This window comes from Danio rerio, chromosome 16 (genome assembly GCF_049306965.1).
Source record: "Danio rerio strain Tuebingen ecotype United States chromosome 16, GRCz12tu, whole genome shotgun sequence".
Taxonomy (NCBI): domain Eukaryota; kingdom Metazoa; phylum Chordata; class Actinopteri; order Cypriniformes; family Danionidae; genus Danio; species Danio rerio.
Genome location: NC_133191.1, coordinates 37252947 through 37270191, shown reverse-complemented (window position 1 = coordinate 37270191; position 17245 = coordinate 37252947). Strand labels below are relative to the sequence as shown.

Sequence of the window (17245 nt, the reverse complement as noted above, 5' to 3'; positions counted from 1 at the left end):
CCCTCCCATTCATGAATTCTCTTGCATCATGGGATAGCCTAGTGTTCATCGCATGCGCACTTCAGAATATCACCGGATGTAGTAAGTTATCCAGGTACTTCTTGCATACTGATTTTCGACTCCTATAAATTTGAACAGTGTACTACATAGTATGGAAGTATGCAATTTTGGATGAAGCCCTAGTGTGCGCAGAATTCAATTAATCTTTATGTCTATTGCACTTTTACAATGTAAATTGTGTCAAAGCAGCTTAACATAGAACCGACACAGAGAACAATGGATGTCGGAGTAGGTCACTGGTGGGTGTTCAGTGTTCAGGCTAGACCACAGGCCAAAACGAAGATACAAATATACGCTTTTAAACGAAAATGTATTAGTGTGGACATGACCCTAATCATCCCCATTCATTTAATGAACTCTATCACTATTTTTCTCTCTACCTGCAGACCCTTCCTGTCAATTAAGTATACAAGTATACACCTTAAGTGCAGTATAAACACATTTAAAAAAAACCCTGGATGAGTTTTCTAGTGTACAGGTATGTCTGTTTTTGATGCGTCTTGATTGTTATACAGTCTGACATTGACAACTGACATAATAATTTGACATGGGGATCAAATTTTTACAGTCTAACAAGCTGCCATCATAAAAGTTATATAAAAATTAAATCAGACATTAGAAAGGTCTCAGAACATCCAAACAGAGTGAGACTAAGGCAATACTTGATATTCAGCTCGCCGTCACTGAAGGGTAGACGTGGATCGGTAATGGCAGCACATGGAGCACCCATCTGGGTGTTTCCAACTGACCTAATGCATGTAGACAGATATCTTCAGCTTAAAGAAAAAGCATCTCTTTTTGGCAAACAATCAGGCTCTTCCCTATCTCACACCCAAGAAAGGGTGCATCTAAATCCCAAAATTGTTTGTAAAGGATTCAAAACTAGTCTCTTAGTTTGGAATGCAACCACCCTGTTTTACTTTAGGCAGTTTTGTTAGTACTTAAAGTAACTTTGCATCTACATGTCAACTAGCAGTCATTAGAGTATTAGTAGACTGTCAGGTTCATAACTGACTTTGACTTTACTTTGATGCTCTTTACTTTGTCCCCAAATAAACTACTAAGGCCTTCTTGTTTCTACCTGATATAAACAAAGGCTCAAATTCATCTTATTTGACCGCTTGCGTTCATATTTAAGAGACATCTCCATCTTATATTGTCAATTTTCCGTAGATTTTGCAGGACCACTCAGTTCAACATTCCTAGTACATAGTATAGTAAGTAATGTGCATTCCTATAGCACAGTTAAAGGTTATGGCCATACACCCAAAATGCTTTACAATCATGGTGGCAGTCTCTACACACCACCACCAGTGTGCAGCCTCCACTTAGATGATGTGGAAGCAGCTACAGGACAACATCGCTAATGCGCTTACCACACAATAGCTATAAGTGGAGTGGAGAAATAGTAATTGAACCAATTCAGTGGATGGGGATAATGGGTAAGGGCCAATGGAGAGAATTTGGCCAGGACACCAGGGTTACACCCCTGCTTTTTACTAGAAGTGCCATTGGATTTCCAAACACAGAGAGTCAGGACCTTAATTTAACATTTGATTCGAAAGACAACGCTCACTAACAGTGTAGCATCATCCTTCAGTATACTGGGGCATTATGATGCACACAGACTGCAGTTTGAACACCTCCTGCTGGTCTCACCAACACCACTACCAATTTGGCAGTGGCCTAGTATATGCAACCCAGGCTCCTTCTGAAAACGTTGTCCTGTGGACGCTTCTGGAGACCGCAAAATAAGTCCCGGGAGGTATGTATTTTTGCAGTTTTTGTTTGCGAATCCACAAGAGGCCGCTTTTTCATATAACAATTGTCTCTCGCGAGTGCCGTTCGCACCCGTGCTGTTCTCGTGTAAACCCACCAGAGGCTGCTGTCGAACGACCATCTGTCTGACTGAATGAACTGAATTACCTTGGCGAACGGCCAGTTGGCTGACCCACCTTCCTCCTTCCCTAAACCCAACCAATTTTACCAATTGACCCGCCCACCCGCTTACTTTTCTAAACCCAACCAACAATTTACAAAAGCCGTCCAGAAAAAGAAAAGCCCTTGTCTGATTTTTAGCACGTTTTCGGATTTTACCACATTCTCACCCTGTTATGAACTTGTTCACTTCATTTTTTGGATTCTGTTTTTGTCTTACCTGATTTCTGGAACCGCTCTTTCTCGAACTCGAACCCGGTCGTTGTCATCGTGGTAAACTCCTCTCTGCGTCTCAAGTTCGCTGATGTACACAGCGAGCTACTGTAACTGGACAAACTGGTTGCAGTGGGAAAGCCCTCCACACAGAGATAAGCGGTCGGTTGGTAAGCGCAAAAGGAACAGCGTCATACCGCCCCATAGCGTTTTCTTAAGAAATTAAATGCAGCCATAATTACCTTTGGCTACATAATTCGCATACTCCAGAAACGTCCACGGGACTACGTTTAGAATGAGCCTGGGTTGATTATATAGTACTAGTAACTAGAAAGCAATGTAGTCTGGCACATGCGATACCCAAGACATATAAATATTTTATCCAGACTAAAATAGCATAATCTGACACAGTGACTGTCATACTGGACAATAAAAAATGTGTAGTCTGAACGGAATTTTAGTGTGAAAGGCTGCCATTGGATTTAAACAAGTGGATCTCAGGCCACTAAAAATGTGGGTCTCAATACATTTCCAAGCAAACTGGTGCAGTTTGACTGAAATGCATATCCAGCATAGACCAAAGAAATCTAAATGAAAGAAAAAGAGGATATGATGTCACAAGATGCGACCATAAAAAGCACAGAATCCTCAAACATACCTAGCTTTGTTCTTTTTTGTCATAGTCACAATGTTGCCAATTATAGTTATAGTCATAGGAAATGTGTCTCCTTGCATCATGTGTCTGATGGAGTAATTCTCTGTGCTGTTTTGCTGTTCTTTACATTGAGGATGTTTAGCCTAGCACTGATTAGATGTTCAGAACATTCCATCTCAAAATATATGGCATAAAATACTTTGTTTTGTGTTTTCAACAATGGATTTACAAATCATTGTACAAATGCTAAGTAAGCAGGACCCGCAGTATCTTTAATTTTTCACCAAACAAACAAACCCCACTGTAAAAAATATATCTTTTAATTAACAGTTGCTCAAGTTTCATTATTTCAGTTTATTTCAATGAATATTTTTGATGTTGACAATGATAGGTCACTTTTAGTGATAACTTTTTTAGTTCTTAGTAGTTTGAAACAATATATCAAAAACTAGTGATCTTATTCTTCGCATACAAGCTAGTGCGACGCCATTGGAACCTTATTAGCTGGAAACTTCCGGTCTCATTCACTTCCATTGGTTTTCAGACATTTACAGCTTGTTATGCTGCTTGATGTTGCAAACTGACATTTTCTTCTTATATTATTATTATGTTTATGTATAGTCATAAACAGACTTGTTTGTGTAATTAGTTTGACCATTTTCTGACGTTTATTATTTCTAGTCATTTCTTCTAGGTGACTAAATCAGAAGTTCCAAAACAATCGCAAACTTCAGCATTGCACAATAAGGTCAATAGAGAAATAAAAGAAATGTGCACAATAAAAGAAGCCACTGGCAGTTCATTACCCAGTTTTTTTACATGACTAATTTACAAGACCAACCCAGACAATTTATTGTGTCAAAGTACTTGGCAACAAAATTCACTTCATTAAACTTTTCACCAACAAAAGTTGTCAGCAGAGATCAAGGTCCCGTAATACAATTTGAAAATGTAAGTAAATGGAAAACACTCAGGTGCAAACACATAGATATATACACTAGATATTGCATACGGCCTCTGAGCATATGTCAATAGTGCCGCCACTTTTGTACAGTACTTCCGAGGCAAACGACATTCACTAGTCATCCACTAGTCAAGACTAAAGCCAATGTGTAGATGCTGGACTTTAGCACTGTGTACGGGTGTAGTAACCACCAAACAAAGAAAAAAAAAGCACAAAGGCAGAACATTTCATAGGGAAGACTTCGTTTTTTACGTTTTTGTATGTTGCGAACTTTTGTTCTCAATGAGTAACGTTATTTATGATTATACAGTCATGGCAATAACCATAAGGCAAAGTAACACCAACTTGCACTAAATACCAGGACTATGCTAGTTTTGAATAAAATAAGCAAATAATGTAAATGAAATATGACATCAAGATGCTGCGGTGCTGAAACTCGTATTATTGTCGTCTAAGTGAAGGAGTTATTCATAATGCGGATATTCATTAAAAAAAAGAATCGCTCCCTTTGTTAGAATAAGAAGTGACATCAGGAGAGGGGGTGTGTTTCAGGACACGGATTAATTAACAGGGAGGGAGATAATGCATTTCCATGCACACAAACACACACTCTCTTTGTCGGCAATGCCTGTGCAATCACTTATCCATCGATGTAGAAAAGTGATGTAAAATTATACATTTTCGTCATTTAAAAAAATGCATTTGCATACTGACCACCGGGAAAAATCCCAATCATAGATATATGTGTTTGTATATATATATCGCTGGCTCTAGATGGCCAGTCCTCTACTGCACCATGGTCCCACAATAATTTCAAAGGAGAGCTACCCTGTACTAAAATGGCAGCTCTATTGGCGCATTTTATCCAATATGCAATATTAGCATAGGCAGCATCTAATGTAAATATCTATGATAAACACACCACGATACTCTAATAGAGTTAGTTCCCTTTTAGCTGCAAAGATACCTATAGTAACAAAATGAGGACCATCAAAATCATGTGTAACCCTATGCTATTATTATACGATTATGAACGCATAGATGCTTGCTAGGAATATGCAAGTCATCATAGTGACCCAGGTTTAAGACTGCACTGAACATTGATAACAGACAAATCCTCATGTTACATTTTACAACCCACATTCTGGTGTTATTGAGCTTTTCATGGGAGGTTCTGACAATGACTTACTCAAGTCATCAAAAGAATAAACACAAAGGGTTCAATGCAGCCTCATAAAATGTGTTGTGCCATAACTAGATTGCAGGATGGTATGCTTTCGACCACATCAAGCACTAATTACCATTACCAGCCGCTTATAATTAAGAAAATCGAGAGAAATAAATGAGCCCATTTTTAAGGGCATGGAGAAGACCTAAAAAGGGACACTCGCTGGGATGATACAAATCTTGGAGAATGTCACGAGACATCTCAATGTGACTAACATGATCCTGAATACATTTTATCCATACCGCATTACCGCTCGGGTGAGGCGCAAAGCTTTGTGAAAAGGACAACAGACGTATGACGTATATTACATAACTGACTGTTCATCGGTTCACTTATAATAATGAAGAAATGGACTTCCTCATTTTTCTGCTGTGTCTATGTTGACTTAAGGTCAGAATCATTTTCTAGAATAGCTTTTCTCCTTGCTTTATCCACACTGTGATAATTAACAGGTCATGATTCACAGGATGCTTTTAATAATATATTGTATAAGAAATAACATACATAGAAATCTAGCAGTAAAATAACAGAAAAAGCTCAACATGTTGTTCTTGTACCCTGATTTACATGACCAACTAATACAATACAGTTTTGTCATATAAAGTCAGCATCAGAAGTTGTTGGAACAGAAATCAATGTCCCATAATGCAATTCAAAATTGTAAATGAACACAAAACACCTTTTTTTTACATTTTAACAAGTGTTAAATTTTTTTTTTTCAGAGCAAGACAATAGTATTTACTATTATATTTTTATTCTGGAGAAAGTCTTATTTCTTTAAGTTTAGCTGAAACTAAATAAAATACACTCACCGGCCACTTTATTAGGTACACCTAGTCCAACTGCTTGTCAACGCAAATATCTAATCAGCCAAATCACATGGCAGCAACTCAGTGCATTTAGGCATGTTGACATGATCAAGACGATTTGCTGCAGTTTAAACCAAGCATCAGAATGGGGAAGGAAAGTGATTTAGGTGACTTTGAACATGGTATGGTTGTTGGGGCCAGATGGGCTGATATGAGTATTAAAGAAACTGCTGATCTTCTGGGATTTTCACATACAACTATCCCTAGGGTTTACAGAAAATTATCCAAAAAAAGATCTGATGAGTCTCGAATTCTGCTGCGCCATTTGGATGGTAGGGTCAGAATTTAGCATCAACAACATGAAAGCATGGATCCATCCTGCCTTGTATCAACAGTTCATGCTGGTGGTGTAATGGTGTGGGAGATATTTTGTTGGCACACTTTAGGCCCATAAGTACCCATTGAGCATTGTGTCAATGCCACAGCCTACCTGAGTATTGTTGCTGACCATGTCCATCCCTTTATAAATCACAATGTACCCATCTTCTGATGGCTACTTCCAGCAGCATAAAGAGCCATGTCGTAAAACGTGAATCATCTCAGACTGATTTCTTGAACATGACAATGAGTTCACTGTGCTCAATTGGCCTCCACAGTCACCAGTTCTCAGTCCAATAGAACACCTTTGTGATGTGGTGGAATGGGAGATTCACATCATAGATGTGCAGCTGACAAATCTGCATCAACTGCATGATGCTACCATGTCAATATGGACCAAAATCACAGAGGAATATTTCCAGTACCTTGCTGAATCTATGCTATGGAGGATTAAGGCAGCTCTGAAGGCAAAATGGGGTCCAACCTGGTACTAGTAAGGTGTACCTAATAAAGTGGCCAGTAAATGTACATTTAATACATTTTTAAAACTGCTATGGTCAATATTATTAGCCCCTTATATTAGCCCCTTATATAATTTAAGTTAACTTAATTGTTTTTGCAAATTGAAATACACTGAAAAAATGATGTCTGCAAAATTGTTGCAAACAATTTAGGTGTTGAATTTAAACAAATTAAATATAGTAATGTTCAACTTATTTTTTTAAATTCAGCCCAAATAAATTGTTTACAACCACTTAATTTGAAACACTTTAGTAAATCCAATTCTTCTTTCAGTGTAGATTGAACATAAAACAAGCTGAACTAAAAAAAAAAACTCAAGAATTGTGTTGATGCAGCTTACTTTAAATAAATAGTTTACAAGCAACAAAAAAAATGTAGTGCTGACTCGCTACAGAACAAACCACTTTTGTCCAGTGATTTGCCAAGTTAACCAAACTTAGTTAACACAATGACCCAGTTAAACATTTAAATTGCACTTTAAGATGAATACTAGCACTTGCAAAATAACTAGTGAAATGTTATATTCTTTATCATATAGAAAGTTTACTTGAAACACAAATGTCTTTTTTTTTTTTGATGTTTAATCCGTTAAATGCATCCTTTTGAAATAACAATCAATTTCTTACAAAACTCACTGACCCCAAACCTTTGAATGTACTTTTACTGATGTACATGTTTTGTAGATAACTATTGAGGCAGACAGCATTATCTCTCAAGTATGTACCAGAGAGATTCCCTATATAAAACAACACTGTTTGTCTTTTAGTCTTGGTGTTACCAGGCCATTCAACTATTCTAGGCCTTGTTCCTGTTAATGTTTGATAAGATCCACAAGTTCTTATCTAGGCGTCCCTGCATGAGACTGTTCAACTTTTACAACCGTGTTATGTAACCTTACAGTATCTATAATGTAGATTAACGCTGACTGAAGGACTTTTACAGACCTTAACGACTAGTTTAAGTCAAAATTAACACAAGTTTTTAACACATTTGCTGTGGTAGTTTTGACTCTGTGTTTTGTGTTTTTCATTTTTATATTGTTTGTTACGTTTTACGATGTACGGAGCTCAATGTTGCATTAGTACAGTACACAGAAACATTTGTTCTACCTGGCCATGGCATACAAAACCCTAATTCTCCACGAAACCGCACAAACAAAAGAACAGCCCAACCCTGATAATCTCCCTTCAGGCCTTGAAACACTCCACACTTAAACTGGCCGCTCTCTGTGATTAATAGTTATTTTGTCATGTTTGCTTAAGATTTGCGTCATGGACAACAAGGTGTGCCACCCTTGTACACTTGAAGACCAAATTATTAAGCCTCCTCTGAAATTAACTTTTTTTACCCCAAAATATTTTCCAAGTGCTATTTAATGGTTTATTTAAAAAAAAAATTTAAAATTCCAACACATTTTTAAACAGTTTGAATAACTAATTTCTAATATTTAACATCTTTTGTCATTGTCATGATGACACATAATATTTGACTAATTATTTAGCAAAAATAATAGTGTTCAGCCTAAAGTGGAATTTAAAAGCTTAACTTGGGTAATTAGGGCAAATAATCGGACAGCAGTGGTTTGTTCTGTAGCCAAAATGTTTTTTTTTCTAAAAAGGCCTGAAAATATAACAGTTTTTTTTTTATTCTTTAATTAATATTTTTATTTCAGCCAAACTAAAAGTGAAACTTTAAAGAGTTATATTTAAAGCTGTTTTTTATATTTAAAGCTAATCGGTTATAGTTTCTGGCAATATCGACCTAGAAAATAGCAAATTTAAATTTTCCACAAAACACACAATGTAACGACAGAAAAGTCAAGCTTTAAATGGAAAATTATCAAAACAAAAAAATTGTTGCATGCCAATTGTCTAATCCGATCCAGTGATTTATGCTAAGCTAAGCTAAAGTGCTCTCACCAGACTAGAAGATTGGCTGAATGGACTTTAAAGAAATGGTAAAACTCAAATGTTAGCTCTAAGGGTGTATTCACACTAGGCTATCCGAACCGAATTGTACCTGGGCACATTTGACCCCCATTTCCCGATTCGTTTGGCAAGTGATTGCTCCGAATCAAGCCCGGTTGGCTGTCCCTGGCCTGTCAGGTCATTAAAGATGCAAATGCCTCACTCACATGATGACTTTATGAAAGTATGAGCGTCAAACTTGGTGAATCTGTTCAGCAAAAGATTTGACTATGTCACCGCATCCCAAAGCGAACTACAATAATACAAAACAATATAACTAAAGCAATCTTTACTGTACTGATCAAGAGCGCTTCTCTTTTTTAGAGTTCAGACTGATTTTCAAAGTAATTGTGTTTTCACACTGCATGAGTATCTAGAGAAGCGTTTCGTCGCTGCTGTGTTTACACTGCAAGATGGATTGGTGACAGGGGGTTTCACACTGCATGACTTTACAATAGGAGGAATCGCCGGCAACTTTGTCTCGGTCCACAAACTACATTCCAAAACCGAAAACACGTGAGAAATGACATGGAAACAATGCGAGATCACGTAGTATATATCTTTTGTAGTATTAATACATAATGAGAGAGAAGCCTTTAGTGGGGTAGAAAATGTACTTATTTTTTTCTCACTTGGCCTTTTGAAGGGAATTAGCAATTTCTCTAGAAATTTCCTCTAGTTTTTCCTCCATTTCTTGGGTCCAAATAGCCTCCTGAGATTTTTATTTTTTTTTCTGTGATTTCCTACATCCTTTGGGTGAAAAAAATTCTACAATTTTGAGTTTTTACATTTTGTTTTTATTTTAAATTTTACAGAATGTCCACTGTAGTGGACCACAGGACTATTTTAGTTTAAAACGACCGCCACTCAGACAGCAAAACTGTACAGGATATGGCTGTAAAGGGATATTAATCCAATATTAATGTAACAAAAACTAAACAAAAGCCATTTTTTCCATTTGTATTAAAATTCCTGAAACAGTTTAGTCTGAAAGAGAGCCGAACTAAAAAAAAAAAAAAAAATTAATGTTAATCCAAAACAAATTTAACATAAAAGCGATTTAAAACTGGTTGTCATTCTCTAATTGTCTCTAATTCTCTGATTGTCAGACTCTAAGTCAAAGTGTCCCTCAACTATCTTAGGGCCTACTGGATTGTTTATGAGCGCCAAAAGTGGCGGATCTGTTCTGCGAAATATCTGACTGCGTGTCACCGCATTCCAAAGCGATAAAACTGAAGAAATCCCCTCTGTGCTGAGCGTGAGCGTGAGCGCTCACTGAACAGCGCAGCATCGATGACGTAAGCGTGCCCAGGCCTGATTCTAGTGTGAGTGCAGGCCGTCAGGGGAGTCGGGAGGGGGGACAATCGTGCTTTGGCCCGGTTCGAGGCAACTGTACCTAGTGTGAGTACGGCCTTAGAGAATCCTCTCTGCTTCAGTTCTTCCCCCTAAAACATGTAGTCATTAATTACATTAAGATGGTGCTGGTGTCCACTATAGTTGACATTTAAAAAAGGATGATATTTTGAAACAAAAACAAGTTAACAGCTTTGAAAGCTAAATGTATTGTTCCTGACACTTTAATAAAGAAATATATATGTTATAATAATAGTAAAAAAAAAAAAAAAAACATTTAAAAAGCTAAATTTTACATACCTCCTTCCTTCCCATAAAATGTGCTTGTTTGCATGTCGGCCATTTTGGATGCAGTGTAAGAAGTGGTTGCTAGCATGCCAGCCATTCAAATGACATATTACTAGAAAGCCCAGGATGTCCTCTGAACAATACAACCGGACTTGACATAGTAGCTCAAAAAATTCAAAGAAAATTTATGAAACACAATGTTCACTAAAAAGTAAATTGGCTTGTTCTCAGGAGGCTATACTGAAAAGAACCCCTTTTAACTTCTCCCCCAACCTCCCGCTGGCCTGCAAATACCCATACTGGTGGATGCTGCTCTCTCAGTTGCTGTAGGTCATCGCCATTGTTATAGTTATAGACATACAATCATGCACCGGCATGGTTCAATGCAACTGTGCGGAGTGTGGGTAAACCCTAAGTGAATATTATGTGGGAAAAATTTGCCAATTTCCAAAAAAAGTGGAACAACTAATCATATATAGACATTGTATAACTTAGATTCATTTTTATAGATGAACTAAACAAGTAAGGAAAAGATGAGCACTGGGTTTATGACAGATTGTGGATTTGTTTTTCAGGCCTGTATCATATTTAGTGTTGGAGGATGGTAGATGCCTTCAGACAGTTGCTCTTTTAAGCACAAGGGTCAAATTTACTGCCGGGCCTCTTGTTGCGTAAGGACATCTGCATTTGTGTGTCGCAGAAGAAATGAAAAGTGTGGGTGGATATTTACAAAAAAAAAAAAAAAGACTCGTTGCGACAATAGTCATACCTAAAAGATTTTTAAGTCTTACTGCAGGTCTTAAGTTTATGTAATACGGGTTAGGAATACAACTGGTTATATAGCATTCATAAACAGTGAGACAGCAGATCTCAGCAGAGACGTGAAATGATTGTGAAACACATATAACACATTTTACAGCACACTTTCTAAGACATTGGGGGAAGTGTAAAGCTATATTTAGGGTCTCCCTCAAATGGAGCATCCCAAATCAGTGAGAGAACCCCAGCCTTATAAGGAACCGTATCAGAAGTTGCGTAATGTGTCTGTCCTCATGTATTTAAGTTAGTTTCTTGTAACAGGAGAAGCAGTGATGGACACTAATATCCAAAACTGTCCACCTTCAACACCAGAGGAATCCTCTAACAAGCAAGATACTCTGCCAAATGTTACTAACAGCACTGACGTCATATAAGTTCCAACGCCAGCAGTATTACATTGTTAAAAAAAACACAATTACACTGTAAAAAAAATGCTGAGTTCCACACAATCAATTTGTGTTGGGACAATATCAAGGAGTTAAATGGTTTTTTTACAAGTTTCAATGGATTGAACATAAAACAATTAAGCTGTCCCCCCAAAGAATCAAGAATTGTGTTGTTTCAGCTCAATTTAAATAGGTAGTTTAAACAAACTGCAAATGTCATTTTTTGTTGTTATATTTTGTTTCTTTTAGATACAAACCCATTTTAACGTATAGACAGACAAAGAGAGATAGATCAAAAGACAGAGATATAGACAGACAGACCAACAGTCAAACACTGGAAAAAGTGTAGTTACTTTACTTTAAAAAAGGGAATAAACTAGGGACCAGAAATGAGCTGTAAACGACTGCGCTTGTATTTGTAAACATCTGACTACACCACAAACTCTGTCGCTAGATAAGTATTGTGAACAACTTTGATGAAAACATAAGGAGGAACACTTAAGCATGTCAAGATGTTTATAATATGTGTGCAAACTGGCGCTCACTGGCTGCTTTACCTGCACACGCGTCAGAGCTTGAAGGTAAACAAACAACGGTTTATCATAAGCATTTTATCTATTTTTTATTTTACACAGTTGGCATAGAAACATTATCTGACTAACATTTAGCAGCTAAATGTGTCTGGAAAAATATTCAAAGACCTGTAAGGTCTGTAGGTGTAAAAGGGGCTAATGAGTATTTTGGTTTAAATTGCCTCAGGAAATCATTCCATGTGTAAACATAATAGCAGCGATGTACACGCATTGGGTTGTTTGTAATCTAATATGATTATTTGTTATTATCAACACGTTGTTTGCCATGTGTTGTTGGTGTAAGATTGTATTCAGTCGGCATATTTATAATGCTCATAACAAGAGAGCATGATGGCTATTAGGACGCACACACACATAGTAAGCCATCAGAGCCTTCACAGCACCTTAAACGGCAGCAGGGGAGACGTGTGCCAGTTGCTGAATTCAGCATAGGTGTCTGCCGTCTGCCACATTCTGTCTTTATATGCACTGTTTGTCATAAAGTTATCTGTGCTCAATGCGCAGGTGTTGCATCAAAGTCTGATTTTGTTTCGCATGCATGAGCATCACACAGCGCCTGCAGTTAGTTTCAAACTCACAGAGGTTTATCACAAACCTTTCATGATATCTTTCAGATCATTTTTCCCACAATTAATAGCAAGAACAGACAGAATCGTTGTTAGATTGACAAAGCACATACATACAGTTGAAGTGAGAATTATTAGCCCCCGTGTTCTTTACAGCTTAAAGTGACATTTAAAGGCTTAACTATAGGTTAATTAGGTTAACTACGCAGGTTAGGGTAATTAGGCAAGTTATTGTATAATGATGGTTTGTTCTGTAGACTATCGAAATAAAATTAGCATAAAGTGGCTAATAATTTTGTCCTTAAAATTGTGTTTACATTTTTTTAAACTGCTTATTATTTATTCAAGAACATTTGTGCTGGTTTCAGTTCTTAGTTCTTTTATTTTCATTGTCTTTAAAATTAAATTTTTTGCTTGTTTGCTAATTAAATGTAATTTTGTTATTTAACCTATTATTTTTATGCAACAGTCAAGTTGCATGTTATTTTGCTAAGCGAAGAAAATTAAATAATTTATTTTTCGTAGGCTATAATCGTCGGAATATATTGGTTATCGGCCTCCAAATCTTAAGAGTTAGTGGTTGTCGATATCTGACAAAAAATAAATAGAATATTAAAATCAGATGCCTTAAGAAGCATGTTTAGTAAACCCATTGTAACTTGGAAGTATTAAGTGGACTTAATTTTATTAAGTCTGCATAAAGTTAATTTGCTTAATAATTTGAAGTCAAGGGGTTTACTCTTTTAATAGTCAACCAATTACTTTTTAAAGTGTATATACAGTACACAGACGGACAGACAGACAAAGGCTGGTAGACAGACTAAAACAGACAAACAGACAAATGGATATACGAACCAAAATAAAGACAGACAAACAAACAAACAAACAAACAAACAAACAAACAAACAAACAAACAAACAAACAGAAAGAAAGAGGTCTACCCCATTGTTATCTTGCCAAAGATGCAGAATGTCTTACAGTCCCCTGTGAGGCATGAGCCCAATTCTAGAGTGATTCCTCCAATAATGTTGCAGAGAGGAGACACCACAGCTCTTAAAATTCTGGGAAGCAAAGTCGTGGTCATCAGTGGTGCAGTGAAGTGTGCAGTCATAAAGTCATCACCACAGCCCATGGCAGCTTCCAGTAGATGCCTGCAAACCCCATCAGAGGCTTGAATATGCATGAAGATACACTAGGGTGCACTAGGGCAATGCTGCTCTCAATACTTGAAAAGTTCTGAGAGTGTTATAAACCCAACAACCCCCGCAGTGGGAAGCTGCCAGACTGGAATTCTGCCTCGAGGACTTAAAATATTATTTCCACTTACTGTCGGTAGCACCGCCAGTCTGGAAATGGATTCATTAAACACAAGTTTAGCACACTGGAGAACTGAAGACTTTCAAAATATTATGCAAGTTTGCAGGAAAAGCATGGACGTTTTTTAATTAATTTCAGACATTCGAATGCTTGGAAAATCTAGCGAAGGGCAGAATGGTCTTAATAGGAAATCAATAGGAGAGAGGAAGGGAACATGATGACAGAGCTATTTCAGCATGATGATATTTTACTTCCTTTTTTCTTAAATCGTAGAAGACGTTCTGACATTCAGGTTTTCTCCTTAAATCCTGAATCCAACTTTGAGCAGCTCCCTGTGCTACTGCCAAAGTCCATAATGACAACGCATTGTCTTCCAATGAAAACAGTGAGATACTATGATTACAGATCTGACTTCCATCTTTAGTGCTCGCAAGTAAAGAGCAGAGACAACAGATCCAAGAAAAACCACAATGATCTACAGTAGTCTCTCGGTCAATTAAACGCTTACTAAATCTTCATAAGGCATCCATTTGTGTAGCCATATATGCTATCTATTCCTGAAACGTTTAACCACTGCAGACCGAATAAATTAGATAATGCATACTTTCATTTCCCTAAAATCATGCGTTTCACCTTGTTTTGTTCCAACACTACCAAAATAAATGCGTTCTCAGTATTTTAGCAACAATGCTTCTCACGTAAATTTAGCTTGTTTAAGGGGGTATTTTTACTGCAAAGCTGAGGTTTGGTTAATCCACAGTCATTTATTTTTTTTATTGAGATTAACAAGACAATACATCATAGTATACAACACTACAAAGGAAAAAATTACAGAGTGTCTTATTTTTCTTATTTTCCCACTATCCCCTTAAAATAAAATAAAATCAAATGTATGAATTATAAACAAACATATCCTCTAAAAAAAAAAAAATTAATAAAAATGAAATACAAGAATTAATAACCCACAGTCATTTAGCTGATTAATTTATGTCACGATCTCCACCTCTCCAGCCAACATCACCAATGCAACAAATTTAATCAGAAAGATATGATAAAGATATGAGTGACTCATAATCTGTTTGCTGTGCCATGCAGTCACTTTATGAGACATGCACGCCATTCAGATTCATTTATTGTAGCATCCCTGCTGCCATATCAACCTCTGTTTTGAATGAATCAGACACTGTGTGCATATGAGTGTAAGGTCTAAATTTAACAGGATGTTTGTTCATTTAATAAACAGATGGATTCAGCAACCATATTATTAGATTTTAAAGGGATAGGTCTCACCCATTTGTCACCCTTAAGTGATTCCAAATGTTTGATGTTGTTGACTACAAGAAGATATTTTGAAGAATGTTGGAACATAGTTGAAGCAAATTTTACACAGATCCTGGCTCTTCAGTGCTGTATAATGGTGTTAGATATTGGCTTTTATTTTGAAGCTCCCAAAAGCACATAATACTGAGGTCAACTGAACCATACGCCAACAGTTTAACACGTCTTATGAAGTGGATCAATGTGTTTTTAAAACAGAAGTATTTAACATTTTTAAATGGAAAACTCCAATCACTGCCTTTTAGTGGCAGCTGAATTCAAGTTATGTACAACCAACACAATCTCACAGCAAATTCGTTACTTTTTGATTTAGTGGCTAATTCTTATGAATTCGTACAATCTCATTCGTACAGTTTAGTATGATTTACTTATCCCCCAATGACGGTTAGGTTTAGGGGTGGGGTTTGTTGTAGAGGTCTGCGTGGGACTGATTTTTTAGTCCCGCTCCCGTCAGGTTTTTTTCCGCATCCAACCACTCCCGCTGTGTATTCAGTCTTTGTTCACTCTCTGCCTGCTATAGTGTAAATTTAAGTGTAAATTTAGATCTGATTTGTCACAAAATGTCACATTTAGATTGGGTACTACCAAAAGAGGGAGATAACAGATAAAACTGTAGGTTGTGCACGGATTGTTGGCTAAATGAAAGTTTTATTTTATTTGAGTGTTGGCTTAAACCTGAGGTTTTCAGGCTTCTGAAACTGGTCGCACATTTGCTGAACGCGCACATTCACATTTAAAATGAAACTATTCAGATGGGGTTCTGTGGTTTCCATTTGAGTCAATGGCACATGAAAAAGACATCTAATACATCAGACTTGCGTGATGTGTGTTTCCTAACAGCAAACTGACCGTTTTCTAATGCAAGCTGAACGTCCTTCAAGGACAGCACATCTTCACTATGCTGTGCCATGGTAAAGCCTGCTTTGAGGACCGTTATGCAGATGATCCGTGCACAAACTGTGCGAATAAAATGCACATGCAGAAAGCACTGGTCATGCGTTCAAGGTGTCTAACAGTCGCGAGCACTGGCTGTACAGGTGCTCAATAAGAATGAGGAAATCACCTACAGTTGAAGTCAGAATTATTAGCCCCCTGTATTATTAGCCACCTGTTTATTTTTTCCCCTATTTATGTTTAACGGAGAGAAGATTTTTTTTAACACATTTCTAAACATAATAGTTATAATAACTCATTTCTAATAACTGATGTATTTTATCTTTGCCATGATGACAGTAAATAATATTTGACTAGGTATTTTTCAAGACACTTCTATACAGCTTAAAGTAACATTTAAAGGCTTAACTAGGTTAATTAGGTTAACTAGGCAGGTTGGAGTAATTAGGCAAGTTATTGTATTATTGACTGTTGAAAAAAAATTTGCTTAAAGAGGCTATTAATTTTGTCCTTAAATGATGTTTATAAATGAATAACTGCTTTTATTCTAGCCGAAATAAAACAAATATAAGACTTTCTCCAGAAGACAAAATATTATCAGACATACTGTGAAAGTTTCCTTGCCCTGTTAAACATCATTTGGAAAATGTTTAAAAAATAAAAAAAATTCAAAGAGGGGCTTATAATTCTGACTTCAACTGTATATGCTTTTTTAAAATAACTTTGGGACTGGGGAGTACTATATTGTTAGACTGCTAGCCCCGGTTCAAATTACACAAGAGTTATCGACCCCCACCACGTTTTATTCAGAAATTTTTTCCCGTGCTGCAAGAAATTTGGTCGGGGCCCATGGCTTCCGCAGTACAGCCGCAGGAATGCAGACCTCTAGTTTGGTGCCACGTCTCCTTTTTAAAATTGTACATTTTCGTACGATTGAACTTGTATAAATTTGTAAAA

At 36.8% G+C, this 17245-nt stretch overlaps 1 long non-coding RNA gene across 3 annotated transcripts in view; it reads left to right on the top strand.

Moving 5' to 3' along the window:
- The window catches only part of LOC141378236 (uncharacterized), a 65055-nt gene that overhangs the window by 34993 nt on the left and 12817 nt on the right, over window positions 1-17245 (top strand). The window lies entirely within an intron of this gene.